A 9,715-nucleotide genomic window follows, 5' to 3' on the forward strand; every position below is an offset into this window, starting at 1 on the left:
TTACGGTTAATTACTCGTCGTTCATGGCCTTCGCCAGATGCTAACAGCACAGCTGAACTGATTGTAAACATTGGGAAGATGGAAGTTACAGGGGGGTATACCTTGTCAAAGTTTTATGACCTAGACTGATATTGGGGCAATGCGTGAGGGAAAGAACAGTTTGTATAGCATAAGACTTGATTTCACTGTCTACATATTGATATGGAAAAAGTACTACTCTTGTAGAAGCAGCTGTGGAATGAGATTTGAAATGGATCGAATCAAACCCATAAAATCATTGATATTGGTGGCTCAAATTGTGCGTTCTACGTCCTGTTTCAAGCCCGGGTCTCATAAAATTCCTATAGGTGATGGTTACCATGAATTCCTATGATAAGCCATGTGCCTTCGCTGCTGTTCAGCAGTTTCGATTTATGTTTTCAATAACCGTATATCCGTAGGAGCAGGTCTGATGGAGTATGGGCACACTATACATTACTTTTGATTTATGTTGTAGCTTCATTTAGAAATTCCCGTGCTTATGAGAGTTCAGAGGCAGTTCACCAAATTGGAAATGTGTTTCTCCACTACAACCCAGAATAATCCCGAAACACATTCAAAACTCACCACCCAATTAATGTCCCAAGTGCGGTCTAGCACTTATTTCCCCATTTTACCGGGTTTGCCCGATGATGTAGCAAAGTACTGCCTTGCGCCCATCCCACGCTGTCACTTCCCTGTTAGAGGTGCTGTGTGCAAGCGATGGAGGTCATTTATCCAAAGCAAGGAATTCATCACTGTAAGGAAGGAGGCTGGAAGGCTTGAGGATTGGCTTTATGTGTTAACTGGCGATGCAGATGGAAAGGGGAGCCATTGGGAGATTTTGGATTGTTTGGGAGTAGAACCCCAGCTGCTTCCTCCAATGCCTGGTCTAGTGAAGGCTTCATTTGGGGTGGTTGTTCTTGATGGGAAGCTTTTGGTTATGGGTGGCTATTTGGTGGATGCTGGTAATGGGTCTGTTTCAGCAGATGTTTATCAATATGATTCTCGGCTCAACAGATGGAGCATGTTAGCAAAGATGAATGTTGCATGCTATGATTTTTCTTGTGTGGAAGTTGGCGGTGTGGTGTATGCAGTAGGGGGGTTTGGAGCTGATGGTGAGAGCCTATCAAGCGCTGAGATGTATGACCCCGACACTAACAAATGGACCCCAATCGAGCTCCAATTATTATTTCCTTCTTCAACAAGCATCTCGCTAGCAATTCAGCGAATTGGATTTTTCTGAGGGAAACTTCATCGGAAAAGAAGTTGGAAGTCTCGTTGGCCATTTGAAAAGAGGAGAAAGAGTAAATTCAATGCACAAGAATAACACTCTGATTTGAAGGTCGAAGGTAATCCAAACAATCCGGATTCAGGTAAGTTTAATTTTGCCTTTGATGTTCAGCCTTACATGTTTTCTATAATCATTTGAAGATATTTTGCTATGCTTGTTATGGTTAGGGTATGGATTTGAACTTTGGAGTCGAGGTGTTGATTATGCTTTTCTTTGATATCCTTGTTATACGTTTTGGCCAATATAAGGAGGTTGAAAATGATTTTTACATTTAATATGACTTGATTAATCTTGATTCTCTGATTGATTTTACTCATGAGTATATTGTCTCTATTTGCTTACCCATTTTGAAATCCAAAATGTATTTTTTACATTGGGAAGTAGAGGAAATGTTCATTCTGCTGATCTCATTGTCATTAAACTGTGAATGTATGATTTTATGGTCCTTCATAAATGGTGTGAATTAAAATTTCCTAGATAGTTGAGATTTTAGTTTCATGTCAGTTTACTCACAGGATATGTTAGCACGATCATGTTCTTATTAAATTGTGTATTTCTTTTGTTCTTTGCATCCTCCTATCATTGCAAGGGCGATGAAGGCGTTAGCCCAAGCCCATCATTGGAGGGACTTACCCGGTCGTGGTAGTACCATTTTCCCTCTTATTCAATCTTTCTTTAGGTAGAGACCTCTCCTCCTTTCAGGTATCTTAGATTGTACAAACCCATTCATTGCCAAGGGCGATGAAGGCGCTAGCCCAAGCCCATATTTAGAGGGACATACCTTGTCACGGTAGTACCCCCTGTTTTCTTTTTCCTTCTTTAGATAGAAGTTTCTTAGCTCTTTAAACACCCTTTGATCCAGGGCGATGAAGGCGCTAGCCCAAGCCCATCATTAGGGGACTTGCTCAGTCCAAGTAGCACTCCCCTCTTCTTTTCAAAAAGACTTGACCAGTCTTTTATATGTGTATTCCCTAGACATTAGGTTTCTCTCTATCATTGCAGAAAAATCAAAATCCTATAGGAGACAGGCTTTGTCTCATTGGTCATAGTTGTCCTCTCTGTTAGGAGACTTGCCTAGTCTCACCAGCACTCTTCTTTATCTCCATTTCTTTTAGGAGACTAACCTAGTCTCGTTAGCACTCCCTTCTTAGGTTTGTGCACTAGGAGTCAGTCTTTTTCTCCATTAGCGTAAGAGTCTGTCTTTAGATAGAGAGTCAATCTTTCAGGAGTCTGTCCTATCATCGTAGGGGTTAGGGTTCTGTCCAACCTCTCGTCAAATCATGTGATTTTTATCCGCTCCTGCAAGGTATAGGATGCTGTCCAACCCTTGCAGAGTTGTTATTCTGTCATTTTCCCCCGCAAAGCATAGGATGCTGTCCAACCTTTGCGGGATATTCAGGAGTTTGTCCTACCTTTATGATGATAGGGATTTGTCCTCTTGTGTCAAAAACTCAAAACATTCAAAAATTTCAAAAACACTTGAAAATTCAAAAACATCTAAAAACCAAAAATCCTCAAAAATCTGAGTCTTTTAAGAGTAGTTAGGAAATCATTTCTGAACTACGTTGGCTTGATCCCTTTCAACAGGGTACGTAGTGCAGCTTGGGATTCACATCCCAAGTCCAGCCAAACCTTTAAAAATAAACTCATTTCAAATCTTTCAAAAATACAAAAATTCTTCAAAACCTTTTTCAAAAAAGATCTTCCCCTAGAGTTACGAGTCTGTCCTAGTTTGTTTGGGGTGTTTTAGAGTTAGGAGTATGTCCTGATTTGTTGATATGGTGTGTCCTGTCGTGTGAGTGTCCCTAGAGTTAGGAGGCCTCGAGTCGATCGATTAGACATTTAGTCGAACCGATGGCTAGACTAGGAAGCATATAGTCAGCCTATGGTTTTCTTTAGGATGCACAGCCTAGTTACACATAGGATGTATGGCCCACCTGCATTAGCTTAAGGCTAATCAACTTGCATTAGTTAGGGCATATAGAGAGTCCTAAAAATTACAATTCATCTGAATTTAAGCAATCGTGCAAAAAAGCTTTAAAAATCAGTCGAGTCTAGTGGAATCGAGTCTAAGATAGCAGTTCTAGATGGATAGGCATAATAGTTTAGAATAGGGCATCGAACTACGTTGACTCCGATTCTTCCCGAGGCCGGGATACGTAGAGCAGCTGGGATGGACGGTCATCTTGGTCCGAGTCAGGTCGCATTAGAGTTAGGACTCATTTTGTCCAGTCATTTATAGAATTGAATTGTGTTGTGTGTTTTGCTGTGTTTTCTTACTTTCATGTACAGATCCTATACCTTTAGCTGCAGCATGCATGCGTTTGCACACCAGAACTCAGACACCAATTAGGTATGACGCTCATAACCTAGTTATTCTTAGGCGACACTTCTTTCATTTATTTTATGTGTGCTTATTATTCATCTCCGAGATATGCATGATTAGATAGACGTCTTCTCGGAGATATTCGTTCCCATTTCATATGACTTTCGCCCAAAACTCTTCAAAATTATTAAGTAAATGGCATAAGAGACCAGGTGTTTACACTTGGGCGGATGAGGTGCTCTTTAGACCTTCCAAATTCGTAACCAGCACGAACCCTCTTTTTTAAAATCTCTGGTTATCCGTTGCAACAGAGCATAGTATGGGATCCTTGGCCCACTTCTTTGGATGGCGACTCTTCTTTGTTTAAGGTATGCCTCGAATCTGGGCTAGTCCCCGAATCGAGAGGTATCTCACCTTTTATATCGCCACTCATGCTGTGAGAGGCATTTCTTTCGAGAGTTCCTTGGTAGAGCTCTCCATTCACGTGGATGATCCTGAGACTGTTCGCGCGTGGGGCTCGTCGCGCACCGCCTCTCTCTCGGATCGGGGTCCACATCCCCCTAAATGTAATATCATATTTTCAAATTCACGCTTTACTTTCCTAAGTATGTAACATACATAACTAGCTAGGGAGATCACATATAAATGTATACCTATTCATGTTTGAGATGTTGGCACAAGGCCAATTTGTTAGATATTTTAATTAAGGTGAATGTACCATCTCCCTCTTAGAATCTAAGAAGGCTAAGGGCACCAATTGAGTGACTTTTAAGATTAAGGTTTAACATCTCATACGTGTAGATATTATCAAACAAGGGGTGATAACTATAGAATATATATATATATACCAATTTAAGTTCAATTCTATAGGACTAAGACATAGTGAGAATGGTCAATAGAAAACAATTTCTTAGAGAGACATCCATGATTCATGAAGGTGAGAGTCTACCTTATGAGAAAGATATGATCATCAAGGTTTCCATGGATAATCTACCATGTTTGGATACAAAGGGCATGACACATAATGTGCATGGTCCAAACATTACATCTACATCTACAACCATATGTAAAATGACAAAGCATTAGGCACAAGGTGCAAAAGCCCTATTGAAAAATCAAAAATGTGGGGAGACACATGTTCCCATCACAATCTAATGTACACAACCACCTTAGTGAATTTTAATTTTACTCATGATTCTACATTCCTATGATATTTTCATTTCAAGTCATACATTGAATCTAGATTCATGTTTCAACTTCCTTACATATTATATCATTTTGTGTTACTACGGAAAGATTCAAGAAAAATAGAGTTTAAAGAATAATATTTTGGCATATTCACAACTTTCACTCAAAAACTATTTGATTGCCAAAAAATTTCAATTTAAGTTCACGTCTTTAAACATATGGGTTTCTTTTCTTTTGGTTTTTCTAAAATGATGTGATCAATTAACCTAACTCCTAGTAACTACCAAAACGGGTTCAAATTTTAAAGATGTACTTGAAGCTTTAATTTGACCACATGGGCAAGAGATGTTGTTGTATATTCTATAAGGATCAATTTATGGTTTTCGCATTGAATGCTCTATTGTGGTTGTCATGTGGATGAATGACATATTCTAAGTGCGATAAGATTTAAATCATAGTGTGTGCACTTAGCAAAAATACATATAGATATATACAAGTCAAACACTATAAGTATATTGTATCTATAGGTTGTTTCGTCACAAATGATGTGATCATGAAGCACATATCAACTAGATATCAAAAATAAAATATCTAGGGAACCTTTTCCAATAGATATAACATTTTAGTGCAAGATATCAAAGCCTTGGAAAAACTAAGTTTCAAGCATAAAGACTTTGAATTATAACAAAATGATTTCTCATTAAAGCACAAACATGGATACATGTGAATTAAACAAGAATAGCATATGGTATCCAAAGAACATTTTAAAATGATCTAACATTTAAGCACATCCCCTAATCTACTAATCATATGATGTGATTTAAGTAGGGGATTTTGGAACCCAAACCATGTTGATTCGAAGCAAGTTTGTTCTAGTTGATGTATCTTTTCTAACCCAAACAAACTTACTATTTGTTACAAATCTAAACATGCATTTAGATTTGTAATGTCCAAATCTACCACAAAAATCACAAGACATATATGAGTAGGTAGATGGACGGGATGGACATGATGATCTACAAGAATGGTCATGATGGCAATTATGTTTTACACTTTCTTGTAGTTTGTAATTTTCCAACTCAAGTTTCTCATTCTTGATTTTCATATCATTTATTTCCATTTTGAAGTTATTTGTTTCAAGAGATGAGGAATTCTTGATTTTATCTTTTTCTTCTTTAAGGAGTTCATTTTCTTCTCTTAGTGATGTAATGGTTTCACTTAGTTCGATAAAATTATTTTTAAACATTTTATTTTCTTCACTAAGATGTGCATGGTCTATTTCTAGTGACCTAAACTCCTTGTGAATACTAGCTAAATTATTTTTCAAGTGTGAATTCTTAGCTAGTTGATCCTCAAGTTTCTTATTCAAATCTTGAAAAGCACAATGTTTCTTCAAATGTGAAATCAATATTTTTCAAAGCATTTTCATTAGATTTCTCAATTATTCCACTTAAGCATAGGATTTCACTTTGACAAGATTTTTCAAGTTTGTTTAAAATCTCTTTAGCATTAGTACATGAGGATACCTTCTCATAAATGTGTGGTGGTAATGGACAACATGTTTCAATTAGGGCTTTTGTATTTAGTAAAGATAATTTTTAATTATATTCATTTAATCATTTAGATTTAGCATTTAAAATAAATCCATTTTCAATTATCTTTACCATATCTTTATCTAGACCTTTTAAGTATGTCTTCATATGGATCAACCATGATCCATAATCTGAACCATCTAAAATAGGTAATCTAGATCCCATCTTTTAAGTTGCCAAAAAATTTGATCTTTTAACTCTTAACCGGTTAGGGTCTTAATCAAGAGCCCAAGCTCTGATACCAATTGAAATCCAAGTAGAGACTTGGTTTGGCAACCTAGAGGGGGGGTGAATAGGATGTTTATAAAACTTTTACCTTTTGAAAACTTTTACTAATTTCACCCTAGTTTTATCCCTTGGTTAATTAAGTTGAATTAGTTAAGCTTAACCAATTTCCACAAATGTATATAAGCTTAAAAACCCTTGTTTAAACAACCAACTTAATTAAGAGATTTAGTGGGCTAATTAGCAATGTAAAGATATTCACGTTGGATGGCAATGCTAACTCACTCAATTCTAAATAATAAGACAAGCACAAATAAGAGAGTGATAGAGGGAGTGAGAAATCGAGAAATACCAACGCAAGCGACACAAGGATTTATAGTGGTTTTGCCAACGGCTTACTCCACTCTACTCAAGGTCGCACTTGAGGATTTCCACTATTGAGACCTCCACGACGCCCGGCTCCAAGGCTTTTACACTCCAAGGGAATTAAATGAGGATGCCCTTCCACCTTTACAATGACTCTCCTTCTCCGTCGAGTTCTAAGCGCTTCACCCAAGGGAATTAAAAACAACGGATGCCCTTGCTACCGATTGAATAAATAAGAAGAAGTATTAGCCTCTTACTAGGCTTGATTACAAGTTGTAGCTCCAAGGATGCTCTCAAAGATAAACAAGTTTAAACCTAACCAATCTCAAGTGGATTTTCCCAAAGTCATGGCACAATGAAGGATTGGTGAGAGATTAACCCAAAAATGATTCACAAATGGATTTCTAGCGTTTATTAGAGTTGGACAATGTTCCTCATGTGTTTTGGACCCTTGAATGGGTATATATAAAGTCCCAACTCCATGTGACCGTTCGGGGGGTAAAACAATCAAAACTGGGTCAAAAATTCAACTAGCTGTTGCACCACAACGGCTATATTTTTTTGAAGAAAAACATTTCTCGGAGTTCCGAGAAATTTCTTGGAGTTCCGAGCAAATTCTCGGAATTCCGAGAATTCAAACAGAGCTTTTATTTTTAGAACCTGGATCATTTCTCGGAGCTCGGAGCTCCGAGAATAATTCTCGGAGTTCCGAGACTGGATTTCCAGCAAACAGTGTCTCATTTGAAACATTCATATCTCCTTCGTTTCTTATCAGATTTCGATGTTCTTATACTCTAAGGATATGAGAAAAATGAGAGATATCTGTTAAAAATATTTTCAAAAATATTTGAAAATGACTTAAACAAGTTTTGATAGGTTTTAGTTGCTGGTCTAGGTTGTTGCTTCGGAACTCTGTTTTGTTCATTCTTGTGTTGAATGCCATATGGGTCCCAACATGTTGGTACACCACCATGGCCATTCACTTATCAATTTAACTCTTTAAAGGGTGTGTTAGTCTCTTTGAAAAACATATTTTTAGTGGTTTAAACAATGTGCCTTGACAAGAAAATATGCAAGAGAGATAGGAATACATTTTACCCTTTGTATCACTCTCTTGAACTCTTCTTTTGAGCTGGGATCTTCTATGGTTGAGCTTCAATGCTTGACATCTTCAAGTTGTGGTACAAGCTCCTTGGTCCTTTGCATTAGGTTCTTGATCCTCCAGCTTTGGCCTTCATGAACTTCTCTGTATGTTCAATGCTTGATATGGATGATGTTGAGCTTCTCCTTGGTGGATCCTCCAAGGTGTGATTTGTCCAAGAATGCTCTAGCTCCTTTGTCCATTGGTTGGTTCATCTTCAAGCATAGGCCAACAAGGTGTGTACTAGTATGATTTGACTTGTGTAGGACCTGTCTAAAGCACAACACTCAAGGTAGATGATCAGTCCATAAACGACTAATCAATTTGCATTTGTTAATTATCAAAACAAGGTGATTGAATGAACCCATGGGGAACCCTTGGGCTTACACTAGGCATTTAGGATCATCACTCTTGGCCCGCATGAGTCTAAACTGTAAACGGTCAAATCATTAGTAATATTTAGATTTTCCAAATAAAAATCACATTTACCCTATTTAGTTAAAACTAAAGCATTTAAAAGGTAAATTCTGACTTTCGTCAGGCAAGATCGATGCTGTACACTTCATGTGGTACACCTTCTGATCTCGTAACCAGGTAACTTACCCACAATTTAAATTGTAGACCAAATATACAGAGTTAATCATGGGTCCTAGATCCCTAATCTAGGTGGCGACTCTGGTCAGTTGCTTCTTTCGTGAAGTTAGGATTTTATCCTAAATTTATGGAAAAGGCAACCATATTCAAATCCAATGGATGAAGGCGCTATCATCATCGCAACACACCCTCGTGGGCCACCCCCTCGGGACGGGATCCACATCACCCCTCCCCAGTCGTACTCCGCATGCCTGTTAATGTCACAGATGATGCTCAAGAACTCTCTCCGGACAATATTCCTTGTGTTGCTAAACAGGTGCCGCCCAGAAGGCCCATAACGAAGCTCCTCGCCAGCTGGCGATGGTAATCATCTTCTGGAACTGCTGGTCTGGCTAGCTAGTGATCTAAGGTTAATCTGGAGCCTCGGTAAAGAAGCATATGAAGGTCTACCATCCTGGTCCAGAGGATCATGCTCTGGCACTCCTAGAAGCACCCTGACATCTACCTCTGTAACATCCGTCAGCTGAATGGGGATCCCTCCCATCTGAAGTCCTGTCAGTGCAGAAAAGGTTGCATTAGTCATCATGACTTCCCCAATCGAGAAGTTAAAAGTGTGGGTCGTCTCCCACCATCTCTCGGCGAGAGCAAACACGAAACCTGTACTCACCCCCTCAGAATTGGTATAGACTAATATCTCTAAACCCATCCCCTCTATATATGCCTGAGCTCGGGGGTGTAAGACCTCCCATCTAGTACTAGTGTCTCTCACAGACCCTCTCGTAACCATATGAGGAAGAGCCTGTGTCAAAGGCAAGAAGAAACGACTAAAGAGCTATACTACTGAAAGAAGAGCAAGTGGCAAAAGCTAAAATATATATATTCCTAAGTCTAAGAATTATAACAATCTAAGTTCAAGAGCGTACCTCTCCGCCGCGAAACAACCACGAAACATGTCAAACCGTACCCCTCAG

General features: G+C 38.6%; 1 pseudogene; it reads left to right on the forward strand.

Annotated features, from left to right (window-relative positions):
• Positions 1 to 501: 501 nt before the first annotated feature.
• LOC143882974 (F-box/kelch-repeat protein At1g67480 pseudogene) lies at positions 502 to 1,264 on the forward strand (annotated as a pseudogene).
• Positions 1,265 to 9,715: the final 8,451 nt, after the last annotated feature.

Source organism: Tasmannia lanceolata, unplaced genomic scaffold (genome assembly GCF_043159265.1).
Source record: "Tasmannia lanceolata isolate RefF3 unplaced genomic scaffold, GAP_Taslan_0.1 ptg000008l, whole genome shotgun sequence".
Taxonomy (NCBI): Eukaryota; Viridiplantae; Streptophyta; class Magnoliopsida; order Canellales; family Winteraceae; genus Tasmannia; species Tasmannia lanceolata.